The sequence below is a fragment of the Cimex lectularius genome, unplaced genomic scaffold (genome assembly GCF_000648675.2).
Source record: "Cimex lectularius strain Harlan isolate CLEC.00 unplaced genomic scaffold, Clec_2.1 scaffold29, whole genome shotgun sequence".
Taxonomy (NCBI): domain Eukaryota; kingdom Metazoa; phylum Arthropoda; class Insecta; order Hemiptera; family Cimicidae; genus Cimex; species Cimex lectularius.
The window spans coordinates 1,222,712-1,247,946 of NW_019392675.1; the positions used below are offsets into that span (position 1 = coordinate 1,222,712).

The 25,235-nt window shown below is 36.2% G+C and overlaps 1 protein-coding gene across 5 annotated transcripts in view; it reads right to left on the bottom strand.

The window, feature by feature from the left end:
* LOC106661735 (SH3 and multiple ankyrin repeat domains protein 3) overlaps positions 1-25,235 on the bottom strand; it is a 289,318-nt gene that overhangs the window by 150,564 nt on the left and 113,519 nt on the right. For all 5 annotated transcript variants that reach the window (XM_014385304.2, XM_014385305.2, XM_014385303.2 and 2 more), the window contains exon 2: positions 16,439-16,522. The gene's annotated coding sequence lies outside the window, so the exon portion shown is untranslated. The remainder of the gene's footprint in view (positions 1-16,438; positions 16,523-25,235) is intronic.

The following is a 25,235-nucleotide window of genomic DNA, read 5'->3' on the forward strand; positions in this document are numbered from 1 at the left end:
AAGTTAAAAACAGATAATTTGGTCGATTTCTATTTTATGATTGCCATACAATCAACTGAGAAATAAAACGGCTTTCTTTCATATAATCTCTAATCTTTCTTTAACCCCTTGTTGACTATTCTATTTTAAAAAAATAGTATTAAATGAAAGGATTTCCTGCAAGTCTGAATTTACATTCTGTTATGCAATTTCAATTTTTAGTTTAGTTTGATACTAACTTCTATCGTGTTTTTTCTACTATTTTTGTGTGTGTGTGTTTTTTTAAATGTTTTTTAAGGAGGGTTAGCAATAGCAGAGGTCATATCAACCCTCAGGGTGCCGGTGGTTTTTAAAAAAAAGCCCATTTGTAAGTATGTCGGGTTTGAATGCAGGGCCACTGGATTCGAACCCGGGACCTTTACCCCCGGTACAGTGATGAGCGCCGTGTCAACGCCGAAACCGTTGCGGCCACCGACCTATCTACTATTATTTACAAAAAATTTAAACATTGCATTCTAATTTATTTTTTAATATATACACAAAATTATAAGCCAGGATCGTGCGAATGAAGAAAAACAGTGTAATGTTTTCATGGCTAGTAAAAATACTTGTTTATCTACTATGACTAATTGTCAAAGAATGCCTTAGTTTAATGAATTCTTCCTTTTCTGCCTAGTTTTTCCGACCATTAATGACTAACACATTATTTTGACATTTCTTAATATCTGGAAAATTATATGCTGCGATAGAGTAAGAAATGTAGTTAATTTTTTTTAGAAAAAAATTGTTTATCCACTTTTTTGAATTCAGGCTAGAGGAAAAGGTTTCTTTCTCGCTTTTACTTCCAGAAGAACTAAGAGGAAAGTTTCAAAACACTTAGAAAAGCTTCTTTTTTAGACTTTAAATCAGGTCGAAAAGCTTTTACTTCCACGCTGGAACTTGACAGTTTTAGATAGTCGGAGGAAAGAATCGAAGTGAATTTAAATACAAAACTTTCCCTACGTTGGAAAATCATTTAAAGGTTCAGTTTAAGCTTTTGTTTTATATAACGGGTTGAGCCTTCGTATATTCGCCAAATAAGAAAGCACAAGATGCAACTTGAAAAGGCGATGGCATCAGACCGGGTAGAAAGGGGAGGAAATCCTCATCCAAGGGCAATTTGTCTTAACGCAATCAATGAAACTTTTCGAACCTAAACTTAGAACTAAACGGGCCAATTTAACTTTCGGCCATGAATTGTTTACAGGGACTAAATACATTGGGAGCATTTCGCCTTGGGTGATCTCCCGTCGACCTGGAGATAGGCGCTTACAAAAACGAAAAGCCTATTGATGAAAAATGACAGACAAGGGCCAAAATGGTTTTTATAACCCGACAAAGCTTAAAATTATCCGAGAATCAAGTTAAGAGGAAATCAATACAGAAGGATTTACAAAATATCGCTTTCGAAACTGAAAACTCTCAAAATGAGGTTAAAAAAGAGGAAGGAATTGAAACCAATTTCAGACATAAGGCTAAAACGTAAATATTTTTATTTGCCACAATTTTCAAGATTATTACTTGGTCATTTTATGATGTTCATTATACTGATACACATCGTGCACGTCGACTACTGGTGACAATATCGCATAAATTAAACTGGTGTGCTAAAGCAATACTTTGTTGTGTCAAAGCTAGTTGCTCACGTTCGTGACTCATCCTGCAGGTGCGCTTTGAAAATGGCCATAAACTCGCCTCGTCTTCGAACAAGGGTGAATTAGTGCTTTAACCTTATTTAGGTTTACGACGAAATTCGCACGACGAGAGGATAGAGAATCGTTCTAACGTTTTTCAAAAATATATCATTGACTGTATAGCAATTTGAACGATCATTAGTGAGATTTGAATATTGTTGGTTCATAAATTACTACTCCTCTTTTTTTTGTCTTTTCTTCGATGGACAGACAAATAGCGAACTGCTTCAACCATCCAATTCAATATTCAATATTTGTAGTACAATAATGGGTTCATTTTCTTTCACCGATTTCTCTTGATGGAGGATCTTCTCTTTAGCAGATTCCGCAGTATTGCATTTACAAAACTATAATATGTCAATACGTATAAACTAATAAATAATTTCTCCAAATTTTCTTCTAACTGTCTGGATATGTTAACATTTATGAAAAAAATTGTAAACTTTTTTTCTATTGCTGCTATTTGACAGATACCCAAAGACTAGGAGTGGATTTTAATTTTATAATTTTGAAGGGCCATATCGATCGATTGTTGCCAAATTACTTCAAAACTGTTAAACAATTCTGCCAAGTTGTGCGATTTCCCCCAATTTGCGAGGTGATAAACCTATAGTTTAATAGATACCTACCCTCTCGGTCCGCCTATCCTCGCTGATTGACGGCAGTCAGACGCGTTTCGGCGTTTCGCCATCTTCAGTGTTCAGTTTGGGTGATTTTTGTGGATTGAAGTTTTTGTTACAAGTAGTTGTTTATTGTTCTAGTAGGTATTTTTAATTTTCGGCCCTTCTTCTTATTTGCGTAATATTTTAAATGGTGTAAACAATGTTTATGAGTTATTGTAAATTTGTGTATTTATGAGTTTCTAGTGATAAATGTGTTATCTTTATTGATTTCTAAATTTCGGAGTATGTTCATTTTTATATTTCATACTTGGGAGTATTGCCCATGGTTCGGGGTTGTTTGCTATTAGGTGAAACGCAAAATTCGATATTCGATTTGATATATTCCTTGTATCTGTCCTTTATTTTTCGTCCTGTATGTTCTAGGTACTTGTATCTGCATTCGCATGCTGCGGTATATTCTGTTTTTTCCTAGTTGATCGATCTGTCGATGTTTTGTCTTAGTAATTTTCTTATTTTGTGGTTTTTAGTGTTGTTATGCCTAATTTGTTGAATAAGTTAGTTTGTAGGTGCTTTCTCAATGTATGTGAATGTGGTTTTTGTATTGTTTTATTTGTTTGCGTGTTTTTCGTTTATTATTTCTTCTTTATTAGTACATGCTATGCATCCTTTTTAATTTGTTTTCGTAGTTCTCTTTGGTTAGTGGGATTGATTTTAGTCACATGTATTTCAGTGTTACCATTTTCTGTCTGTGTGGGTGGTTTGAGTGATGATGTCAATTGCTTTCTTTTTCTATATATGCCAAATTGTAATCTGTCGTACGTTTTTGTGGTTGTTGAAGTCTACGAAGTTTAAATTGTTATTTCAGCGGTGAACTTTGTTTTCTAACAGAACCAGAATTCCGGTTTGTCCCTCGATAGGGCACTGCCGCCTATGAAGGCATATGTACTGCATTGAAGTAGGATTACTAGAAGTAGAAGAAGTACTGTGTTGATAAAGCCAGGAAGAACAGGAGAACGCAGAACACATTCTATGTTTTATGAGGATCTAGTAGGTGTAGATTCGTGCAACTAGAAGACGAAAAGCGAGGAAGCAAGATCCTTCTTTAAGGAGCCGCTGGCTATAGAGGTTGACAATAACCTAAAGCTGGCCAGTGAGTATTAAAAAATAGAAAAGCGCACTAGATCTTGGTTGAGAAGCGGAAGTCCTTGTGGACTCCTCATTTATCCTTCCTTATCCTAATATGATAGGTAACTATCAAACTATAAATTCTATTCTAGGTTCAATCAATTATATCGATGAGTTAGCGAATTATTGAAAAGATGTCTGACAGAGCTCTCTCTTAGTTCACGTAGCTCTTACAGTCATAAAAATTCTCCATCGAACTAAATTGCACATTATTTTCTTCTCTTAATAATAATAAAGTGGGAAGTTTATAGGCCGACAAACAGCTGAGGTCATCGCCGGCCCTCTGCGTGTTTTTCCGTCTTTTTCTCTTCTTTCGCGCGTATTTTGTTTTATACTGCAGCCTTTTGAGCGTCTCGATCTGGTTATTGGGTAACTGACACTCTGATTTCAAATATATACTACGTTGATATCCTAGAATGCTAGTCTTTCGTTTGTACCTCAGGTTATCAAATACAGAATAGAAACAAAACATATAATACATATATATACATCACCACAAACATAGNTTAAAATTCGTTCGGATTCATAGTGAAGCCTCGAAAACATCCAAGAGTAAGAAAAGTGACCAAATTGTTAGAAAGATATTTGTACTTCCATAGCTAACAAACAAGGTTATGAACTATTACGGATATAAAATAATCCATAGTATTTTTATATACATATTAACCTTAAGTGGTATATTACTTCCACGAAAAGAAACTTCTTTGAACACCCCGGAATGTAATAACCGTCGAAATATCCGTCTAATTCAATTAATCTGTCGTTCCTCCAGCCACATGTATATAATTGCCCTGACCCTCGCTATCCATGGGAAAAGGCCTCACATATCTTCCTGTACATCTTGGTAAACTGTTAGATGCTAATCACAGTCGTGCCTTAAGTGGAAGCAGAAATTACAAATATTCGCTGGAAGTGTTGACCCCGATAGTGTAAATAAAGCCTGTTTTTCACTTGTTTTTCCTTCATTCGGTTTATTTTTAAGGAAAGCGATTCACATAAATAAACTAGGAGCAGATTGAAATCCAAAAAATGTTTTTCCTCCGAGGATTTGTAAATATACCGATCTTTGACTAAATATTCTGGACTTCTATCAGTTAGAGTATAAATTTCATCTAATTTTATAATTAATTAAGGTATTGGTTCAGATAAAAAAAGTCAGTGTCACGACCGGGATTCGAACCCACGACCTTCGCCTAAATACGCCGCTGCTCTAACCACTTGAGCTATCGTGATTTCGATCCATTCGGACTTCCCATCTCAACACACCTTTTGAATTTTCCCTTCTTAAATTGAAAAGGTTATTTGATCAATATTTTTCATATGCCATAGTCAAAAATGTTGGATGAACCTTTTCAATCAACTACTAATCGCATCAGTTTTTTTTTCAACATTCCCTCCGAACCACCAAGCATTATCTACAATTCACTAATTTCGTGGCCCGCTTGACCAATTAATATATTACAATTAATTAAGGTTTTTAGTCGAGATTAATGTCCGAGCGGATCGAGGTCACGATAGCTCAAGTGGTAGAGCAGCGGCGTATCTAACCGAAGATCGTGGGTTCGAATCCCACTCGTGCCATTGACTTTTTTATCTCGACTAAAAACCTTAATTAATTGGAATATATTAATTGGTCAGGCGGACCACGAAATTAATGAATTTAATTATTTAAAATGAAGTATACTTCACTAAAGCTCTCCGTGGCCATTTCATTTGTCGCCGAGAATCCAATCCGATTACACGACATTTGAAAAATGGCAAAAAGGAGGGAAAATTCAAAGGTGGCTTGCGATGGAAAGTTGGTTGAGATAGGAAGTTAATGTCCGAGAGGATCGAGGTCACGATAGCACAAGTGGTAGAGCAGCGGCATATCTAGCCGAAGATCGTGGGTTCGAATCCCGCTCGTGCCACTGACTTTTTTATCTCGACTAAAAACCTTAATTAATTATCTACAATCCATCCTCTGTTTTCCACCATTGAGGCATATATGACCTACTATGGCTAACCGACCTGCAACAGCGGCGGCTACTGATCACCTGAAGAACCGTACCTATACTGAATTTTAAAAGACCTAGTTTAAAATAACCACGTTTGAGTGTAGTCGTCATCATTTTGTGACAGTATTAAGCCTATTGACAAACATGTCAGTCAAAGAACTATTATTATGATATTGGCCTGTAAAAGTTTTCCAAGCTTTACTTGCTGTAATCCTTGTTTTGTGAGCAGGTATTCATATTATATGTTAACTCAACAATTATCAATATTAAATTTCTGCCTTTGTTTTTTCTTTTGTTAAAACATAGAATTATGATAAAAATACATATTCGGGTTATCACTAAGGTTACGAATGTCGTCAGTACAAGCAGATTGATCTTTCTTTGGTTAGCCCTAAGTACGTACATAAATTTCATACCAACAATGATTTAATTCGCAGCTTTTCAAAACTTTCCATTTTCAAAGCTAAATTGTGACACGTGCACGCGTGTGTCTGAAGAACTGTTTGTGTGTTAATGCTTTTCTTCCGCACTTAATGGTAACACGCTTTAAACCTAGAAATTTCGACCTTACGAACATGAAACCAGTTTAGGTTTATCTTCGAAGTCTCGAATTGGATTTCGATTAGTGAAATGCAACGGTGCAAGATCGGACGTCGGCGTAAGGTCGCCGAGGCAACGACCGATCGGCAATGCGACTATGCTAGCAAGTAGCGCCGTGTCACGACCGTGCTAGCACGCTCGTCCCACACAACAGACGTATTCGGCCCGCCCTTTGCGCAATCCCGATCATCCTTGACCGAGCATTCTTCGGCGGGCCAGAGCCCATCGGTATTAGCATAACCGGAGATAAGCACGCTATACAGTGCTAACGATCCCATCAGTCTAGACGGTCGGATCTTGGAAATGTAACCATTTTTTGTTTAAATTGTTATCTAACTTTCTTTAGTAGTGACTAAATGAAAAAAAGATACGATTATCATTTATCATGATTAAGCAAGAAACTTTCCATACTGATCGGAACACCGCGTTAAAAGTGAGGAACAGTATATATTCATCAACAGCTATGTTTCAGATTAGACTAATAAAATGTAATTAGTTCAACATAAGTCTTCTTAATCAGGAAATGACGAACTAGTCAATATGTCTCTTTTTATACTGATCAAGCAAATAGAAGAGCACAATAGATCTTGGTCGAGATGCGGAAGACCTTGTGGCCGCCTCATTTATCCTTCCTTAAAAACATATTCTTTATTATTAGGTTCTTATTGATGATGATAATGGATACTAGGACGTGGGGTTTTTTGTCACACAAGCACTGCAGCCTTCTGGCTATTTTATTTTTCTAATTACTTAGTTCAGTTAATCGAGTCGACCATTCTTCTCACCAGTACTAGGCCTTTGACTGAATTTGCTACAATTCCTTTCCCTGGGTTTTCTTTGTATCACATCTCCTTTGAGCGGTTGCTTCACATTCGATAATATGGGTAGCTCCCCCTCATTGCATAACTTACAAAGGGGTCATCTTTAAATATGATCATTTTGTGTATGTTTTTTTTTTCAGATTACAGTGACCTAGTCCACTAGTCTAATAGTCCAATACTCCTAACACTCCTATGAGCTTATTACTCTCACTGTTACAATGACGTTACCAGCCTTGGAGATGCAAAGCTTAATGTGCCTAGCATCTTCAGAGCTTATCCATTCTCCTTTTGCCTTTTTTGATCCATTCTGTGACGGAGGATTCAGTGTTTGTTTCTATTAACTCAAGAAAAGGTTCAGGGCCTTTATATGGACTTGTAGATCATCCTCAGGCCAGTGTGTTAGGTATCCTATTATGAACATCTTACTGGCAATAAGCAGTTTAAAACGAGACATCGATCCTTTATATAATGGAAAAAAATGTCCTTTAATAATGTGTGGTGTTTAGTGAACGTAAATTAATGATTATTCAGAGATCGTGATATGCGGTCAAAGTGTTTGTTTTCCGTGTAGACAAAGTTTGGGCACTCTCAACATGGCAGACAAGAATGACACAATTACGCAGAAAACAAACACTTTGAGCCCTGAAGAGGATCTCAATAAAGATCGAAACGTTAGCACGACAAAGAAAATGTTTGTCTAAAACCTACGTCACACCAGACTGCATCTCAAGATCTCAAAGAATAATAATTACTTTAATAAGTTTATACACGAAGCAAATAGTAACTTTGTCCCAATCAGAAAAACAAGTAAAACTCATAAAATTAGATTTAAAAAAGGCACCTTTCATTTTTATAATGATAAGAGTAATTTTTTAGCAATTTTACAAAAAAAAGTAGTAAAATACTAAAGTTATCTATTTTTCTAAGACTACGAAAAAATTTATTTAATCCATTGATTTTATCCATCCATGAAGTAAATAATGGGGAATAAAGTCGAAGTGATTTAAAAAACGAGAGACATTTTCCATTTAAAGTCTTGACAAAGAAAAAATACAATTTCTGTATAACTAATCAGCTCACAAATTGTGAACTAACTAAATGAACTGATAAGAAAACCGCCGCTCTAAATTGTGATTTGTCGGGAACCCGACTTAATTTAAAAGCTGACGATTTGTTTTCATTTCGCGACGAGACAACTGACAATTTTGTCCTAACAAACAAAACAAACATCCTCGCAACAAATGTATATACTTAAATATACATGGAAAAATTTAATATATATTTATTTATAATTAGACATAAATGGAGACAGAACGAATAAATAAGAAGTTAAAGAAGATAATAAAGAAGAAATAAATGTTCACAGCAAAAATATATAGATACACAACTAGATATTTTTTTTACCCTAAGACTGATAGTTTCCATACTTTAGATCTAATCTCCATAATGGGAGGTCATCTCATTGAACCTTAACCATCCCTAACTCAAACAATCTCTCTCTCTCTCTCTCTCTCTCTCTCTCTCTCTCTCTCTCTCTCTCTCTGTGTGTGTGTGTGTGTGTGGCCGTTACCAGACAACAATTCTTCAAAAGGTTATGTTACATCGCAAATTTGACAAAAAAGGTGTGTATTTTCCAAAGTCTGATTCTCTTCCCATTTGAGATATTTCATTTGTCCAGGTTACTTCAAAGTTTTACAACTTAATCCAATGAAGTCTCCTGCATTTCATAAAATGTTAAGCCTACATTAAGATTGAATAAACCAATAGAAAGGGCATTGACAAATCTATGAGAGTCATGTGTTGTTTTTTAAGGTAGCTTTAAGAAAACAGAATACAAAATCATTTAGAAGATTTTCACTACAAACTGTTTGAAAAAAAACTAGTCAATAAGATTTTGACACTTCTGTTAAAAAAGTCAACGAAAAGGACTCTTTGGTATAAAATTGAACATAATAAAAAATAAAAAGCTTCAAAAAATTAAAGCAAACCTACAAAATGAGCATCTTCTTGAAGAATGCAAGCCTGACATCGTTCCCTGTTAGCTTTTACTGCTCTGAAGAGTCGTGAGTTTTCCATAGTATTTTCATTGGGGTAAAAATATTTACTGTAAGATTAACATTTTACAAGATAAGGAGGACACTATGGAAAAAAGTTTTGAAACGGTGAAGAAGCCTTAAGAGAGAAATATCTCGTATACAATTGAGAATCATACTTTGGACAGACTTTTTAATCCAAATTGAAATGTATATACATATAGAAAAATGGAGATATATATATTGTAGATAGGTTAAACAAAGATAGAGTTCGCTTTGTATAAATATATGGTTATAACGAAGTAAATACATAATCAAGTATATAATCTGATCCATACACGATATTTATTTCTACCGAAAATAATTAAAACGTTTATAGATAAACTAAATTCATGTACATATCGAGTGATGAGATGAATTGCTTTTAATTTTCCCGACAGAGTTTTAAAGAATGGATGAAACTTCGATATAGATTTTACACGTAAGTTTCATTTAGAGATGACTCCATCCCCCTTTCATTCCATGCTTTTGTCTAAAACGGAGTTTCCTCACATAGCATTAATAGGTTAAATTATGGTTGTAGTTAATCTGCTTTAACGGACAGCCCTGAAGGGAATAAGGCCCACATTCAATGATGTACCTGGCCCTTTGGGAAATTTCCGGCCATCTTGTGTTCTTCATTAACGAACTCCAGTCCAGGGGTTTATTCATGAAAGGCCGGCGATTATTATTATTAAAGGGGATATTTAATTACACATGGTGAGTATTTAGCTGATTTTTCTTTTTGAAATTTGACGTTATCAATGGCTTTAAACAAAAAAGATAGACAATCTATCTCGCTTCCCTTGTCAAGACATTTATTTCACTTTGGGCATAAACAGCAGAACTTCCTTTATTTTTGGCTTCGCTCTTTCTAAAATGTCAAACCTGATAAGATGAGCCATTTTTTTAAGAAATTACTAATCAATTTGTCAACAAACATAAGAAAAAATTGATATAAATTTTCCAATTTTTCTGAAAGAATTGCATAAACATACAATACAATTTTCATTATTTCGTTACAATAAATACAATTTAGGTTCAAACAGCAAAACGTATTTTAAACACTTCTTAACAGACATAGATAATTTATTTCACGACGAAGGTATTGACCTCATAAATTCTCTTTTTACGTCATGTCTTTTGTTCCTTGCCTACATTACAATATTCAACAAGACAGCGAGATAGATAAAGTAGTTAGGGAGAGTAAGAGAGACACTAATAACTACAGAGAGGGTGAAGAGGGATAGAGAGAGGGTGAGAAGGGAGGAATTGTGGAAGGGAGAGGGAGAGATAGAGAGAGAGAGAGAGAAGGAGAGATAGAGAGAAGAAGAAGAAGAAGAAGAAGAAGAAGAAGAAGAAGAAGAAGAGAGAGAGAGAGAGAGCCAATGAGTGAGAGTGAAAAATTACGTAAGAAGAAGAATAAAGTAAGAATAAGAGAGGGAAAGAAATAACGAAAGAGAGAGAAAGAGAAAGCAAAAAAGAGCCAATGAGTAGGAGGGTGAATAATTAAGAAAGAAGAATAATAAGGTAAGAATAAGAGAGAGACAGAAATAGAAAAAGGAAGATAGAAATAGAGCGAGAGAGGGAGAATTAGTAGATAGAGAGAATGAGTGGGAAGTAGATGAATGAGAGATAGAAGGGGAGGGGGAAAATAGAGTGAGGAGAGAAAGATAGAAAGAGAGAGTGCGAGATAGATAAATAGATGTGTCTGTATGTGTGTCGCGCGCGCATGTAACTTTTTTGCGCATACGTACCAAATGTTCACTCAGCGCTCTTTAACTACTACATGAAAAATGGTATGCGGGATCATGAGCCCATAATTTGGTCAATTCATCCACGCCAAATTGTCACAGGAGTTTCGACATTTCACCATTTTTAGTGTTGGGTATCTATTTTTTCACTTCTCCGCCCATTTTCTGAGACGCCGATAAAGATTAAAACAAAATCTGGCAGTAAAGAAACATGGTAGAGATTGAAAAATTGCTTATGTGGAGTTTTTTTTTTTAATGGCCTTATGAAGGAGAAGGGGAGAGGAGGGTTTTTTTAAGGGTTTATTAATATAGCATATTATTCAAGAAAGACGAATGTGTGGTATTGTATGGTGATAAGGAAACTAGGAACAAGGTTTGTACTCCCCAGGCACTGCAGCCTTCTGGCTAATTGTACCTTCCTAGTTCCTTAGTTCAGTGCAATAGACTCAATCCTTCTCCTTAGAAATATCAGGTCATTGTTTGTCGCTGCTGCAATTTGATTCCCTAAGTTTTTTCCATATGTTAGGTTGAATCTCCATTGAGCTGTTGCTTCGCATTCGAAGATGATGTGCGTGGCTGTTTTTTCCTCCTTATTACATAATCTGCAAATGGGACCATCGTTAAATATACCCATGTTGTGTAGATGTTTTCTCAGATGCCAGTGGCCGGTCAATAGTCCTATCACTCCTCTGAGTTTGGCCCTATCCAATTGCAGCAATGATTTTGCCAGTCTTGGTGAGGGTTGTTTCATCCATAAGTTTACTATGTCTAGCGCAGATAGAGTTTATCCACTTCTTCTTTTGTTTTCTTTGAAGGATTCTATATTTGTTTTTGTGATCCCAAGTATAGATTCGGGGCCTCTATATGGTCTTGCAGATCCTCCTGTGGCCAGACTGTCTGTTTTCAACGCCAAGATTCCCTTGTGCCCTGGGGTATCAATAAATATCAACAGGTTGTTGTGTTTCTCCAGGTTTTGGAGATTTTGGATGCATTCACTGACTAATTTTGATATGATTCTATTACAAGCTAATTAATTGTTGCTTGACTATCAGATCTTATGAGGATTTTTTGCCAGTGCAACCTCTTTTAAGATTTTCCAAGGCATAAGCATTGATGGCATGTATTTCTGCTTGAAAGACAGAAGTATTCTTCCCTAATGAGTTTGATTGCTCATGTTTTGGGCTTGTACAGAAAACACCCGATCCGGCCCTTTTGTTTGTTTTGGAGCCATCTGTATACCATATCATTGTATCTGATGCTCTCCTGTGTTCTTCCTCTCCTTTATAGTCCTTTGAGACTTTATAGGAAGTTGTAAAGAAAGTTTTTAGGATCATATAGTCAGACCCCATGTCTAATAACGAGTGTCTCATTTTGTTGATTATGGTTGTATGCCCGAATTTATTATTTCCTATCCAATTTAATTGTTTCTGGGGCCTATGTGAGCTTTTCCTACCCACTACTTGTATAAATATTTCCAGTGGAGGTAGGTTTGGCAAAGTTTCTAATGCATTTGTAGGGGTTGTTCTCATAGCCCCTAGTGTGTATTGGAGGATACACTCCAATACAATACACACACTCAATACAATGTATTGAGCCGAGAGTCTGTCCACCTTTATATTTGTTAACTTCAAAAGTGCAAAAAAATCAATGATGCCAATACACAGGGAGAAACATTATAGAAACAACATTGCTTCCGTCATAAACTCGTTGAATTTCCGGCTAAGCTTTAACACAATTGTTAATATAAGTGATACTCTGATGCAGCATTGGGTCAGAAAGCGTTAATAAACGCGAATCTGCAACCCGTCATGACTTTACTAAATAAAAACATTGAACAATTCAGATGAAACATTTGTCAACATCGGCCAAAAAGTGCGCCAACATGTGAGATAAATTATGTTTAACAATAGGTGCAATGATTTTCATGTATGACAGATCTGCAGATATAAAATAAATGATCTATGGTTCCGATATAAAAGGGTTCATTTCCAAAATATGATTCCGTCTTAACAACACTGAACAATTCCAGAATTCAACGTGTTGAATTCTGCCAAGGTCGGAGAAGAATCGTCACTCAGTTTTTTCCCAGGGCGAATTTTACCCTCAAAGAAAATCCACCCTTGATTTTGCGAATCACCTCCTGGTACAAATAGTCGCCCCGGTGACTGTTTATCGCAGGCAATCAGTCTCGGCCTTCGGATTAACACGTCTGAATGAAAAATTAGGGCTTTAGGCTACACGTATATCACCCTGGGGCCACCCCTGCTGCGAACTATAACAGCTCAGAGCCGCCCTATCAACCTTGCTCCTATGAATTATTCAGAAAGTTTCCCTGTCAAACGGTCGCACCCGATTTAACGTTTAAATTACATAAAACAATCCGCATCCAACCTTCAACTCATGTTTAAATTAAAACACTAGATTTATAAAACTATTTAGTCGTTAAAAAGTAAAAAAAACATTTCAACCTAGAGTCGCAATAAAATTGACCTTGCCAATTGATAGTCAGTATTCAAATACAAGACAAATTTTTATTTGAATTTACAATCAAACTCTGTCGCTGCACAAAGCTTTAATCTTTCTAGCACAAAACAAGACGAGGACCCAGAAGGATCATAATGCAATGATTAGCAAAACATCCAAGTAAAACCTACAAAAAACATATTTGCATCATAAATTTGCCAACACTAAGCCTAATATTTGTGAAATATTCGTCGTTGATTTCCAGTGTTTATTTTTTAAGAAGAGTTCAATTTTTAAAAAAGTGTGTGGCAAAGGATGCAACAGATATTTATTGACATTGGCCAAATTTGTTTTGATGTTTAGTGTGTAAACAAGACAGTTCACCATTTAGGGTTTGCCAACTGTGCTGGAATCGGAACGTCGGCCTATAACCCTTCCCCACATTGTTCAAGATATTAATGACATAGAAAACTGGCAAATTCAAATCGTTACTGCTAATATAATCAATACTGCCATTGGGGGAAAAAAAAGTATATTACATGTTCACAAGAGAAAAATGAATGCCTTTCCGACCATTTTGGTCTGCCTCAGTGATCCATCGAAACGCATCTGACTAAAATGATCGCAATGATCCAACTACGGATTCATCACCTCACCACAAACAAAACCTCACTAAACAATATAAACATGGAATCTATTTAAAATGTTAAATGTAACAACAACTTTTTTCACTCACGAATAATCTGGATCTCGGTATGGTTTAGACGAAAACAATAAATTCAATTGTTACTTCCGAGATTTCAAACTATTCTAATGTCACAGCAAAACGGTCTTAAATATGTCTACAAATTGACATAATTAATGCCTTCAGCGACCCAGGTAATGTTGGGTCTGGTTCGGTCTTCAAAACAATTTAAAAACCATTTATTAAAAACTTAATTATGCCAATGATTTTATATTAAATTATAATAAATAAAACTATTCATGACCACGGTAGAAAGTGTATTGACTAATTTTCCAAGCACAAAATGACGGAATATATCCGTGGTTAGACATTGCGTGAACGTGTTCCTTATTTTTTTATGAAATCCTGCGTCGTTTTAAGAGTAAGCACTATTAAGAGTACATGTGAAAACGCTATGGAATGTAAGATAATTAATATACTAAATCATAATAAACGAGGCCGTTAATTGGCAGAAATCTCACATTGTAGTTTTAACTCATGGAACTAATGAGCCGCGTTAGGCGAGGAAGAAATCCCGGCTTGTTAACATTCGTTCGGCTGACCCGGCGATGCGGAAACGACACGGGATTATTGGCAAATACCTTTAGAGGAGTACTCAACCATCGACTCGTGGCGAATTGACTAATTCGCCTCAGAGATGAGCTGAAGAGAGCGAGAGGGAGGGAGATTGAGACGAAGATAGAGCAAGAGATAGAGAGAAAGAAAATGGGAGAGAAATAGGGAGGACGAGAGCGTGAATGTGAGAAAGATAAGCACATGTTTTATTTTATTTCGCAAAGGTGCATGTCCTATTAGACAGAGAGAGAGAGAGAGAGAGAGAGAGAGAGAAGAGAATTTTAGAGAGAGAGAGAGAGAGAAAAGAGAATTTTAGAGAGAGAGAGAGAGAGAGAGAGAGATAATGAGGCAATAACAAAGTGGACTAACAATGAAGTGACAAAAAGACAGATGCATAGATATTAGACCGAAAGAGAAAGATATATAAACACACACACACACACACACGCGCGCGCACACAAACACACACACACACACACACAAAGACAGACAGACACAGATGGATAGAGAGTGAGTGATTGGTTCAACAAGTAGGTAGAAGTCACTGTGTGAGCGACTGAGAGAATAATTTGATACGTGATAGTGTGAGTGTGCGAATCAGCTAGTCAGTGAATGAGTGGGTGGAAGTTAGTAGAGAAAGTGAGTCTAAGAGTAAGATATTAAGTGGTTAGGTGGGAGTGTGTGTGAGAGTGTCAATGAGTGGGTGAGTGGGAGATTGAGGGGTCAGTGATTGAGTGAGTGGAAGATGTGTAGTGTGTGTTGTTCGGAGAATGAATGCGTGAGTGTATGAATGAGTAAGTTAACGAATGGTGAGTGAGTTAGTAAGTGAATAAGTAGTAGGGTCGTGATTTTAAAGTTAAAAGGAGTTTATACAATCTAACGTGTCTGATAAATAAGTCTCTCGATCTTGTCGGAAGATTGTCCATATTTTAACCTGGAGCCTAATATCACGCATCGATTCGTATCAAGCCGTTCTCTCTTCAGACTTAAGAGGTAGGACAAATTCTAGTGTTTTTTGTCGTCAGGGAAAAGATTTTCTTCCATTGGCTAGGTGGGAAAATTAGTGAGTACAATGGGGAGAATGACTGCTAGAGAGAATGTTAATAGGTGAGTGATACCCTTGATTGATATGCAACCCCACTTGTTTCGAATTGGTTAATTCCGATCGTCTGAAGCTTTAGTTTTCCTAACTGATAACATAATGAGGATTGATCAATGTGCCATCTATTGGCAAGGTGAGAATGTGACGTTTCCTAAGGTGAATTCGGAACTCGACTTTCCCCTTTTCCCATTATATTTTCAAAATTTCAGTTTCGACAGACCGAATTCGTCAGAATGATGTCCACGCCGTAATGGCGTAATTCGTAACAAATAAAATTAAGCTGACCGAAATGTGCAATGGCCTGTAATCATGAGTTCTCTTATAGATGGACAGAAAGGAAATCCATTGACACCGACTAACGTCCAGCCCCGAAACCCCGTTTTAGAAATCGTTATCTGGGTCAGGAATTTCCTCCGCTTTTTCCGACCCGAGTGCATAAACAGGTGGAGAGCACGTAAAGGTCTCCCGGCTGCACCCTCTGGCAGGAATCGTGACAGACACCTGTTCGGCTTCGTATCCTGGGCCCTGGCCCCTTCTCGACGCTTTACGTTATCCTCGGTGATCTACCACCGATCTGGAACACCAAGGCTGAATAGCAAAGCTTTTGCGTGTACGCAGGTCAGATAAAAGAGATTATTATAAGTATATTTCATATCGCAATCTCAATCTCAATGATAGATGAGCGATTACAAAAATTTACACGAGTACTTTTTTACCGAAATGACCTAAATGCCCTTTAATAAGGTTAATCGACTAAGGACAGACAAAATTCATAAATATGGAGGTACTGAAAAGTACAAATTTCTTACCTTTGACATCCGAATTTTCTTATTTCCAATATTTCCTGCGAAATATCTCAACACAGATCGCACTCATCCAGGACGACTAAGAACCTGGAAAATAAAACACAATTCACATTAATAAAAAATAAAAAAATCAGCAAAAATATAACAATAAAATGAAAATATAACAAACATAAAATTTCACCGATGAGACAGCCCATTACCTGAGTTGTGTTCTTTCCTACCAATTAATAATAATTTTCAACTTTTAAATATATAAAGTGACACAAATTTTTTTATATGTTAAAACGTTTATAAAATAAAGTTGTTTTAATAAAAGGAAGATGGTTTACAGTCAGTTACATCTTAGATGGCAAAGAAATTTTATAAAATGTTCCAACCTAATTGAATCATCTGCATGAATTTACAATCATTCTTAAGTCTCCCTTATATGGTCGTCGTGGTTATCACGTCAAAAGTGTACAATTTCATCTAACTTATTTTGAACAATAAATTTATTCTGCTTTTTCTACCTCATCAAAATTGGACCCATCAACGACATCCTCAGACGGAGGAAGGACTGATTGCACTGAAATAATAATGCATCTAGGCAAAAACGAACATCGAAACTTCTTAGAAGTACAATTTCCAACTAGCCATTTTCATTACTCAGGAGAAGTCAGAATAATTTTCTATCTCCCACGTTTGGCATTTTAAAAAATAAAATATTCACTTGAAAATACATTTGACAGGTAAACAAAATATTTCAAAATAGAATTTCAAAAACCTGTCACCGTGAATTTATTCTGTAGCTACAGGGGGAAATAATGATGATGTTATCCCTGCTCAACTTAATCCGGACTTGAGACAGAAAATGCCGTCAACTTGTGCCTAACGGTCGATGAACCTCGCTTAGATAAAACTGCGAATAAAACTATGCACGTCATAACGCACATGGGAAATGTGTGGGCTACTATCACCCCTAAAACCACCAACGGATTTATTTTTTGCTTTTACATACGCCGTTATTTATGGGAAAATATGTTTGCGGTGAAACAGAATAAATTTACATATCAAATGCATGAGGAAATTTCACCCCTGGAAAAGTTAAATTTATGGAAAACCCTACTGCAAGAGAAAACAATTTCTATGCAATTGCAGGTTCAGCAAATAAAACGGAAGTTATGATTTATGTGTATTAACATTATTATGAACAGAGTATTTTTTTGAAATACACAAGTTGTCGATATCTTTTTTAAATTTCCAGTGGTAACTCCAGAAAATGAGAGAGAGAGAGAGAGAGAGAAAGTGTGTGTGTGAGTGAGTGAGTGTTGGTTGATTTAAGCAATGAATGAGAGAGCAAATGTGTTTTTCTACGTGAGTATGGGTATGAATAAAAAGTTAATTCATACCATGAAGCAAAACAACTGCTTAATTAAATAGGAATCACTAAAAAATTAATGATTATTCAGAAATCGTGAGATGCGGTCTGGTGTGATGTAGGTTTCAGAAAAACATTTTCTTTATCGTGATCATTATTTAGATCATCTTCAGGGCCTGGGATTTACAAACATTGTTTAAATTTAACAAATACATGTGGGATGTGGAAAAAAGTGAATTTATACAATGCAAAAAAAAATTTTTATATTCAATCAAAGTATCTCTATTCAAAGTGCTTGTTTTCTGCGTAAGTGTGCCATTCTTGCGTTTCGTGTTGAGAGAGTCGTGAGACACGACACGCAAGAATGGCACACTTACGCAGAAAACAAACACTTTGAGTGAGTAGAAATACTTTGATTGAATATAAAAAATATTTTTTTGCTTTGTATAAATTCACTTTTTTCCACATCCTACATGCATTTGTTAAATGTAAACAATGTTGTAAATCACAGGCGCTGAGATGATCTCAATAAAGATCGAAATATTGGCACGATAAAGAAAATGTTTTTCTGAAACCTACATCACACCAGACCGCATCTCACGATTTTCGAATAATCATCGACTAACGGTCACTAATCACCACACATAAAAAATTAATTTTCTTAAAGTATTGGATATAGGCAAGTAATGGTTTCCAGAAGACTTATTCAGCATAATAATTCTCGCACATATAATCTATAATGTATTATAGATAAAACAGAAATCTTAAATTATAGTTTTTATCTAAAAGATGATAACGGTTACAAGTGGCTTCTATATATTTTTATAAATGTATCTATTATAAATAACTATAATATTTCCATAATGAATTCAGGAATGACAATTCTATTAGTTACGATTGCTATTTTTGATGCGAATAAACGATATGTTATTATATTATATAACTCGAAGGCATTGCCCGAGGAGGACTATAAGCTCTAACATTTCCCCAAGTATCACACCCAGTTTTAGTTTGGCGTAGTCCGCCTGTAGGGTTTCCCTAAGGGTGGTTGGTGGATGGAAAAAATGTTATAGGACGAAATATACGAAAAGAAGAGTATCGTTATCGTTAAAAGCTTTGAGAGATGGAACGTGCCTGCCTGGCCGAAGATTGCTCAACCGGAGCAATGACCATCGGCTAGAAAAGTCCACATTGGATTTGCAGCGCTTAACGAACGTTCATCTGACTCGGCTTGAAATTCTCGATTAAAAGAACTGCTGAAAGTGCACGATTACACAATAGAGGTAGAACGATAGCCCTGCCGTTAAGAAACAACGATATGCAAATATTTAAAAGGACATGTGATAAGGTAAAAGGCAATACTACTTAGTGTACCAGTTTCTAATTACGTGTTGTCAACGACCCCTGAGGGTGAAAGGGTCAGCTCGTGCGATATGTCCGGCAATCAGCAGACTATCGTCCCGGCCGCACGAACGTTGTAAAGAGAAAGAAAGACCATCAGGCTGTTTTACGTTTTGCAATGTCCGCACGGGTGAATAATTCCTGGGCTGGGATTGCTTTTTCCCTGTCGGTCATCACATATCTCGACAAAGGCCCGTCTCGTGTAATTAACAACCGCATGATTAATACCCGGGCCGGTTAGTGTTCACAATGCTAAGCATTCCTCATCCACAATGGGAGGACGGACTTTTGTTGGAAACCGGCCCGACAAAGAAGCGGGGAAAAGATCCAGGCGTGAACCGTCCGTTATCAGACGAGCTCCCTTTATCCCGTCGGCCGGGGAGACTTCTATGAAAATGGCCCGGGATGGTGGCGGAACATGTGCCGCGGGGCATCATTGTTCATGTTAACATCAATATTTCTTCCCTTTCTACACTTTCCGGGAATACATCTCATACATCCCGCTGTTCTTTCTTTTCTATTTTGTACAAATAACAATTTCACGTTGGTGGCGTCGGTGCCGCAACGTTGAGGCGTTACACACTGTAAGGGACCCGGGTTCGAACCCAACGGCCGTGAATTCGAATCCAACATAAAAATGGGATTTTTTCAAAAAGACCGGCACCCCTGGGGGATGGATATTTCTTCCGTGGGCAATCCACGTAAAAAATATAATAATAAAAAAACTCGTGGAACCGAGCAGAAAGGATTCCTGTTTTCCAAAGCTGGGGGTTTCATCATTTTTGTCAAAATTACAAACAAAATGGNTGTGTAATATGTATTTATTTATTGTGGATTGAAAACACTCTTCACAGGAGCCATTGTAGACGGTGGAGGGAGAATGTATTATGTATCTACCTTCCAAGACCAGGCGCTACCGGGGATAAGCGCCGGTTGTTAAGTAAAGGTTTGATTATGTTAAAAAATAATCTATTTCTCTAGTAAGTATAAGTGTATTATATGAACAAAAAAGAACTGAAACTGAATTTCCAGAGATTTGAAACATGTAAGTAGTTAAAGAATAGTTAACGAGTACATACAGCAAAAGGCAAAATAATTTGGATAAACGGAGTGCAGCGATGCCCTATGAAATGGTGCGTTCGCTTTTACCAATGTATTTGTTGAATATCATTGATGATGAGTGGAAAGGAGAGAGAGCCAAAGATATGTTCGTGCGTATTTGCGATTTGAGAGCAGGTGAGAAGGCGACTGGAAAGCCAAATGGAGAGGCGAGAGCAAGCTACTGATGAGAGCAAAGATACATTGTCGGTTTGTGAGCAACTGACGAGAGCAAAGGTACATTCGTGTGCATTGTCGGGTTGTGAGCAACTGACGAGAGCAAAGGTACATTCGTGAGCATTGGTGGTTTGTGAGCAACTGACGAGAGCAATGGTTCGTTCATACTGGCTTGAGGGCTACTGACCAAAAAGTAATGTCTTTTCTCACACCTGTCCGAGCTTGGATTTAAGAATTTTTTCTAGCACTGACTTTATTTATAGAAGGTGGCCCATCAAAAAAGGAGAAAATATGTATCAAACTTCAATAAATAATCAGAACATAAAAGTATAAACAAAACATAAAAACGTTTACACTGACGTAAACAACCATAATTTCTTTTGACGATTGTTGTTATTATTAAAGAAAACACGTAATGACATCAAACTCTCATTGTTTTAATGTAAAACACGCAGATACAGATTTAACAAAAAATTGCTTGGCAGGATTTAAAGAAAACAACATTATTTTTAAAAAATTTAGCCGTCCACGTCCTGTATAATTAAGATGTTTTAAATGTTATTAAATATTTTTGTAATTGGAAAAATTTGTCTGTGCGTTATGAGTTTTTATATTTGATCCCCTACAAGTCTTACGAAAGTTAAATAATTTATAATTGACTTTAAGACTGGAGAGTTTAAGCAAATAGGTAAAAGGAGGGTGGGCACGTTTTACATAAAAGTAATAGCCCTGTGCGAAAGCGTAAATAATGCATTAAGCAACAGGTAAACAAAATATTGAATAGGCGTTAGATAAATTTTGTAAAGTGCAATAGATATGCCTACCACCTAGAATAAGGAACGAGCAGTTGAAGCGTAAGAAAAATATTACATTTAATCAATAAAAATTAAATAATGCTATTTACAACCTCTGCGGGAAATTCTTCCCAACTAATACCGGCAATATTTTCATTTTAGACATTTTAGATATTTTCGCTTATCGGTTAGACGTTGAAGGGTCTCGTAAAAGCAATTCACGTTCCGTCCCCGGGCGATTTAGTGAAAATTTTGACGATGGGTCAATTCCCAAATGCGCCGTAATTCTATTTGACCGGTAAACCAGGCATTAAATGAACATGTATTAGGACGCTCTTCATAAAACGAAATTTATCGTAGGGAACAGATCGACTACAATCGAAATGGATTTATAAGGAAAAAACATAAATTATGATTCAAACCTCAATGGGTATTTCCTTCTATAAGTTAGTACTTCTTAAGGATTCACAGTTTGTACAAATAGATTCTATAGGTCATGGGTCTCATCTAGTATCAGTACTTCTTGTGGGCTCACAGATTGTACAAATAGATTCTATAGGTCATTGGTCTCAACTAGCATCAGTTAGTACTTCTTGTGGATTCACAGTTTGTATAAATAGTTTCTATAGGTCATGGGTCTCATCTAGTATCAGTACTTCTTGTGGACTCACAGATTGTACAAATAGATTCTGTAGTTCATTGGTCTCAGCTAGCATCAGTTAGTACTTCTTGTGGATACACAGTTTGTACAAATAATTTCTATAGGTCATGGGTCTCATCTACTATCACTTAGTACTTCCTATGACCTCACGATAAGGTATTAAAAAAGGTTTGTATGATTTCCTTAAATACTGCGGATTGTGTTCCCAAGGGTCAATCCTAGGGCCAGACTATTTAGCCTCTACGTACGGAAATAAAGACAAACCAAATTACCGAAACTGCAGTCTTTATTACTTATTTTATGGCGTACATAATAAAAGTTTAAAAACAATCTCCAACAAATACTGTTCACGAAGGTGATTCAGAGCGAAGGTGATCGAGGGATAGACTGAAAATAAGGATAAACAATGAAATAACAAGTAGAAAATATCAATATTCCTGTGTATATATATTTAGATTCAAGGCTGTCCTTCAACATCATATCAAAGAGGTAAAGATATGAAGGATGAAATAAGTAAACGCAGAACACTTAAACTGACTCATAGGTTAGCTATCTATTACTTATTTTGGGCAACGCCAAAAACTACGTTTATGAAATTCTAAAAGCTATGGAAGAGTCAATCACTGTTCGGTGGGTCGCTGATCACTGAGTATTGGTAGGAAAGGCTGCCGTAATTCTATTTGACCGGTAAACCAGGCATTAAATGAAAATGTATTAGGACGCTGTTCATAAAACGAAATTTAACGCAGGGAACAGATCGACTACAATGGATTTATAGGGATAAAACATAAATTATAATTCAAACCTCAATGAGTCTCATCTACTATCAGTTAGTACTTATTAAGGACACACAGTTTGTACAAATAGATTTTGTAGGTCATGGGTCTCATGTACTATCAGTTAGTACTTCTTGTGGACTCACAGTTCGTACAAATAGATTCTATAGGTCATGGGTCTCATCTACTATCAGTTAGTACTTATTAAGGACACACAGTTTGTACAAATAGATTCTGTAAAACACAACTCCCTAAAGGTACAGGATCTATAAGAACAGCAGACAATTGGGCAAATGAAATTTCCATTTTAGACACGTGCCTCAAGCAGCTCTTTCGTCTTGGTTCGGGATGTTTATGCATGGTTATGCAGAACCAAGTAAAATTGACGAGGTTATTCTCAAGCGGTTACGGATCAGTAAACAGGAACCTGTAAATATTCTATCGGTCAGACTCATAGAATTATGATTGTAACGACAACGCCTGATACCATACTCTGATAAGGTTCAAGTACCTAAACCACTCTTATGCGTTTCATTAATGATTGTTAACTAGAAATCTGACTTACATTAAAATAAATACAATGTTAATTAGGTCTGTATGCAGTATATTTGTATTTCTAATTACCCTAATAATGTAATAATGTGAATTCTTTGAATACAGTGAAACGTGTCCCCTAAGTTTCAGTTCTGAGATCAATTCTATTAAGCATGTACATAACTAATAACACAAATACCTTTCGACTGACAATTTTCTATTATTTTATTTATTTATTTTTTACATGTAATTTTATTTTTGGTTAGACCTCAGGAAAAACTCATTTCAATTTTTGGTAACTATTGTTTAAGTAAATTTATTGGTTGTTCAAAATGGCGATCAACGTTTCTCATGTTATGCGAGTTGAGTTGTTTTCAACTTACGTAACTTCACTTATGTGTCATGGACTTTTCTAGACAACCAACAAGTTGTCAGCAATGCTCTCCACGAACATTGGGCCTTATCTTTGTTATTAATTCCTAGACACGCTCGGGACGCGCGGCTTAAAATCCAACGATCCACACAAAGTTTGCCTTTAATCGAACCTCTTCGGATTTACTTAATCCAAGCCTATAAAAGGATAGACAGCTGGCACTTACTTCTTAAGTAGCGATCATTATAGTGGGGAAAAGAAGTTATTACTCAATACTCGGGCTGATAGCTGATTCGCAACACGATACAACCCGTTATTGCAGTCCTAAGTCACGACTTGTAAGTATTGTTGCAATAAATAAGGCATTGATTAATTATCCCTAACCCGTATCGGCAGTGTTTTTCAGTATTTATATTATATTACTTTCTTTTTTTTCACAGCTGGATAAAAATCCTTGGCAATCTGTTCGTTTCGATTTGAAAGTAAATTATTTTCGAAACCACAGGGCGATTAAATTTTTTCGTATGATTGTGTTACAATTGCATTTTGGTTAAATAAAGATCAATTGACTTTTTGAAACATATAAGGAAAAAATCAATAACCTGCCTGCCCACTCGGTTGATTAAAATTTGCATAATTCAATGAGTCGTAACGCTAATTTAGAAAGTTAAAATTATGATGTTTGGTGAATTCCCGGCAGGCCAAATGTGATTTGAGTCATAGAGGCGCAAAGATGATCAATATTGATCAGAACGTCGCAATTCGGCATGTTTTATTTACTAGACAACCTTATATTAGATTGTATTACAACTATTCAATCTTCACATAGAAACTATTTACTTAAAAGGGCTCATAAACAACTAGGATTCCTTTATAGATCCTCCCACGACTTCACAGAAACCCCTCCTCTGATCTGTCTGTCTTCAATAGCCCGACCAGATCTACAGTATGCTCGTCCTGTTCGGTCTCCACAGAACAATTCAAATGTGAGAAACGAAATTCCTGAAATTAGTCTCCTTCCGTAACCAATGAAGTTCTTTTAACTTAGATTCCCTCCTTGTAGAAAGAAATATGTCCAAAGAAAAAGTAAGAATTGTCGTGTCCCTGTTCACTTTTTTCAAAAAGTCCTCGGAACAAAAGAGCGTAAAATTTGCAAAAACATGAAAGCTCAAAATTTATGCATTCTCGAAAATGGAGAGAGAGAAAGAGAAAGAGAGAGAGAGAGTGTGTGTGTGTGATCGGTTCTTTTTCCATTAACACGTAAAAAACCACGTTTTTTGCCCAAAAATCGCGAATAACTCTAAAACAGTTGAGAAAGTGGAACATGACCAATTGAAACCTTATTAAAATTTCCTATCGACTGCTATAGGCACCGCTCTAAAGACGATTCCTGGTTCCACAACTCAATTTGAAGTGTTCGTAAAAAGTGCAAAAATAACATGTTCCCGAAATTTTGAATTTATTGATGAATGACTATAGCTAGGAAAACATTTAAAAAGCCGTCTTTTTGAGCGTAAAATCTTTAATAAATGAGACCTTGCGCAGGTCTGTGATTTAAAACACTGAGAAAATATGCATGTTCATAGTTGCCCATTTTTTCATGCAAACATCAGGTGGTCGGTTTTTTTT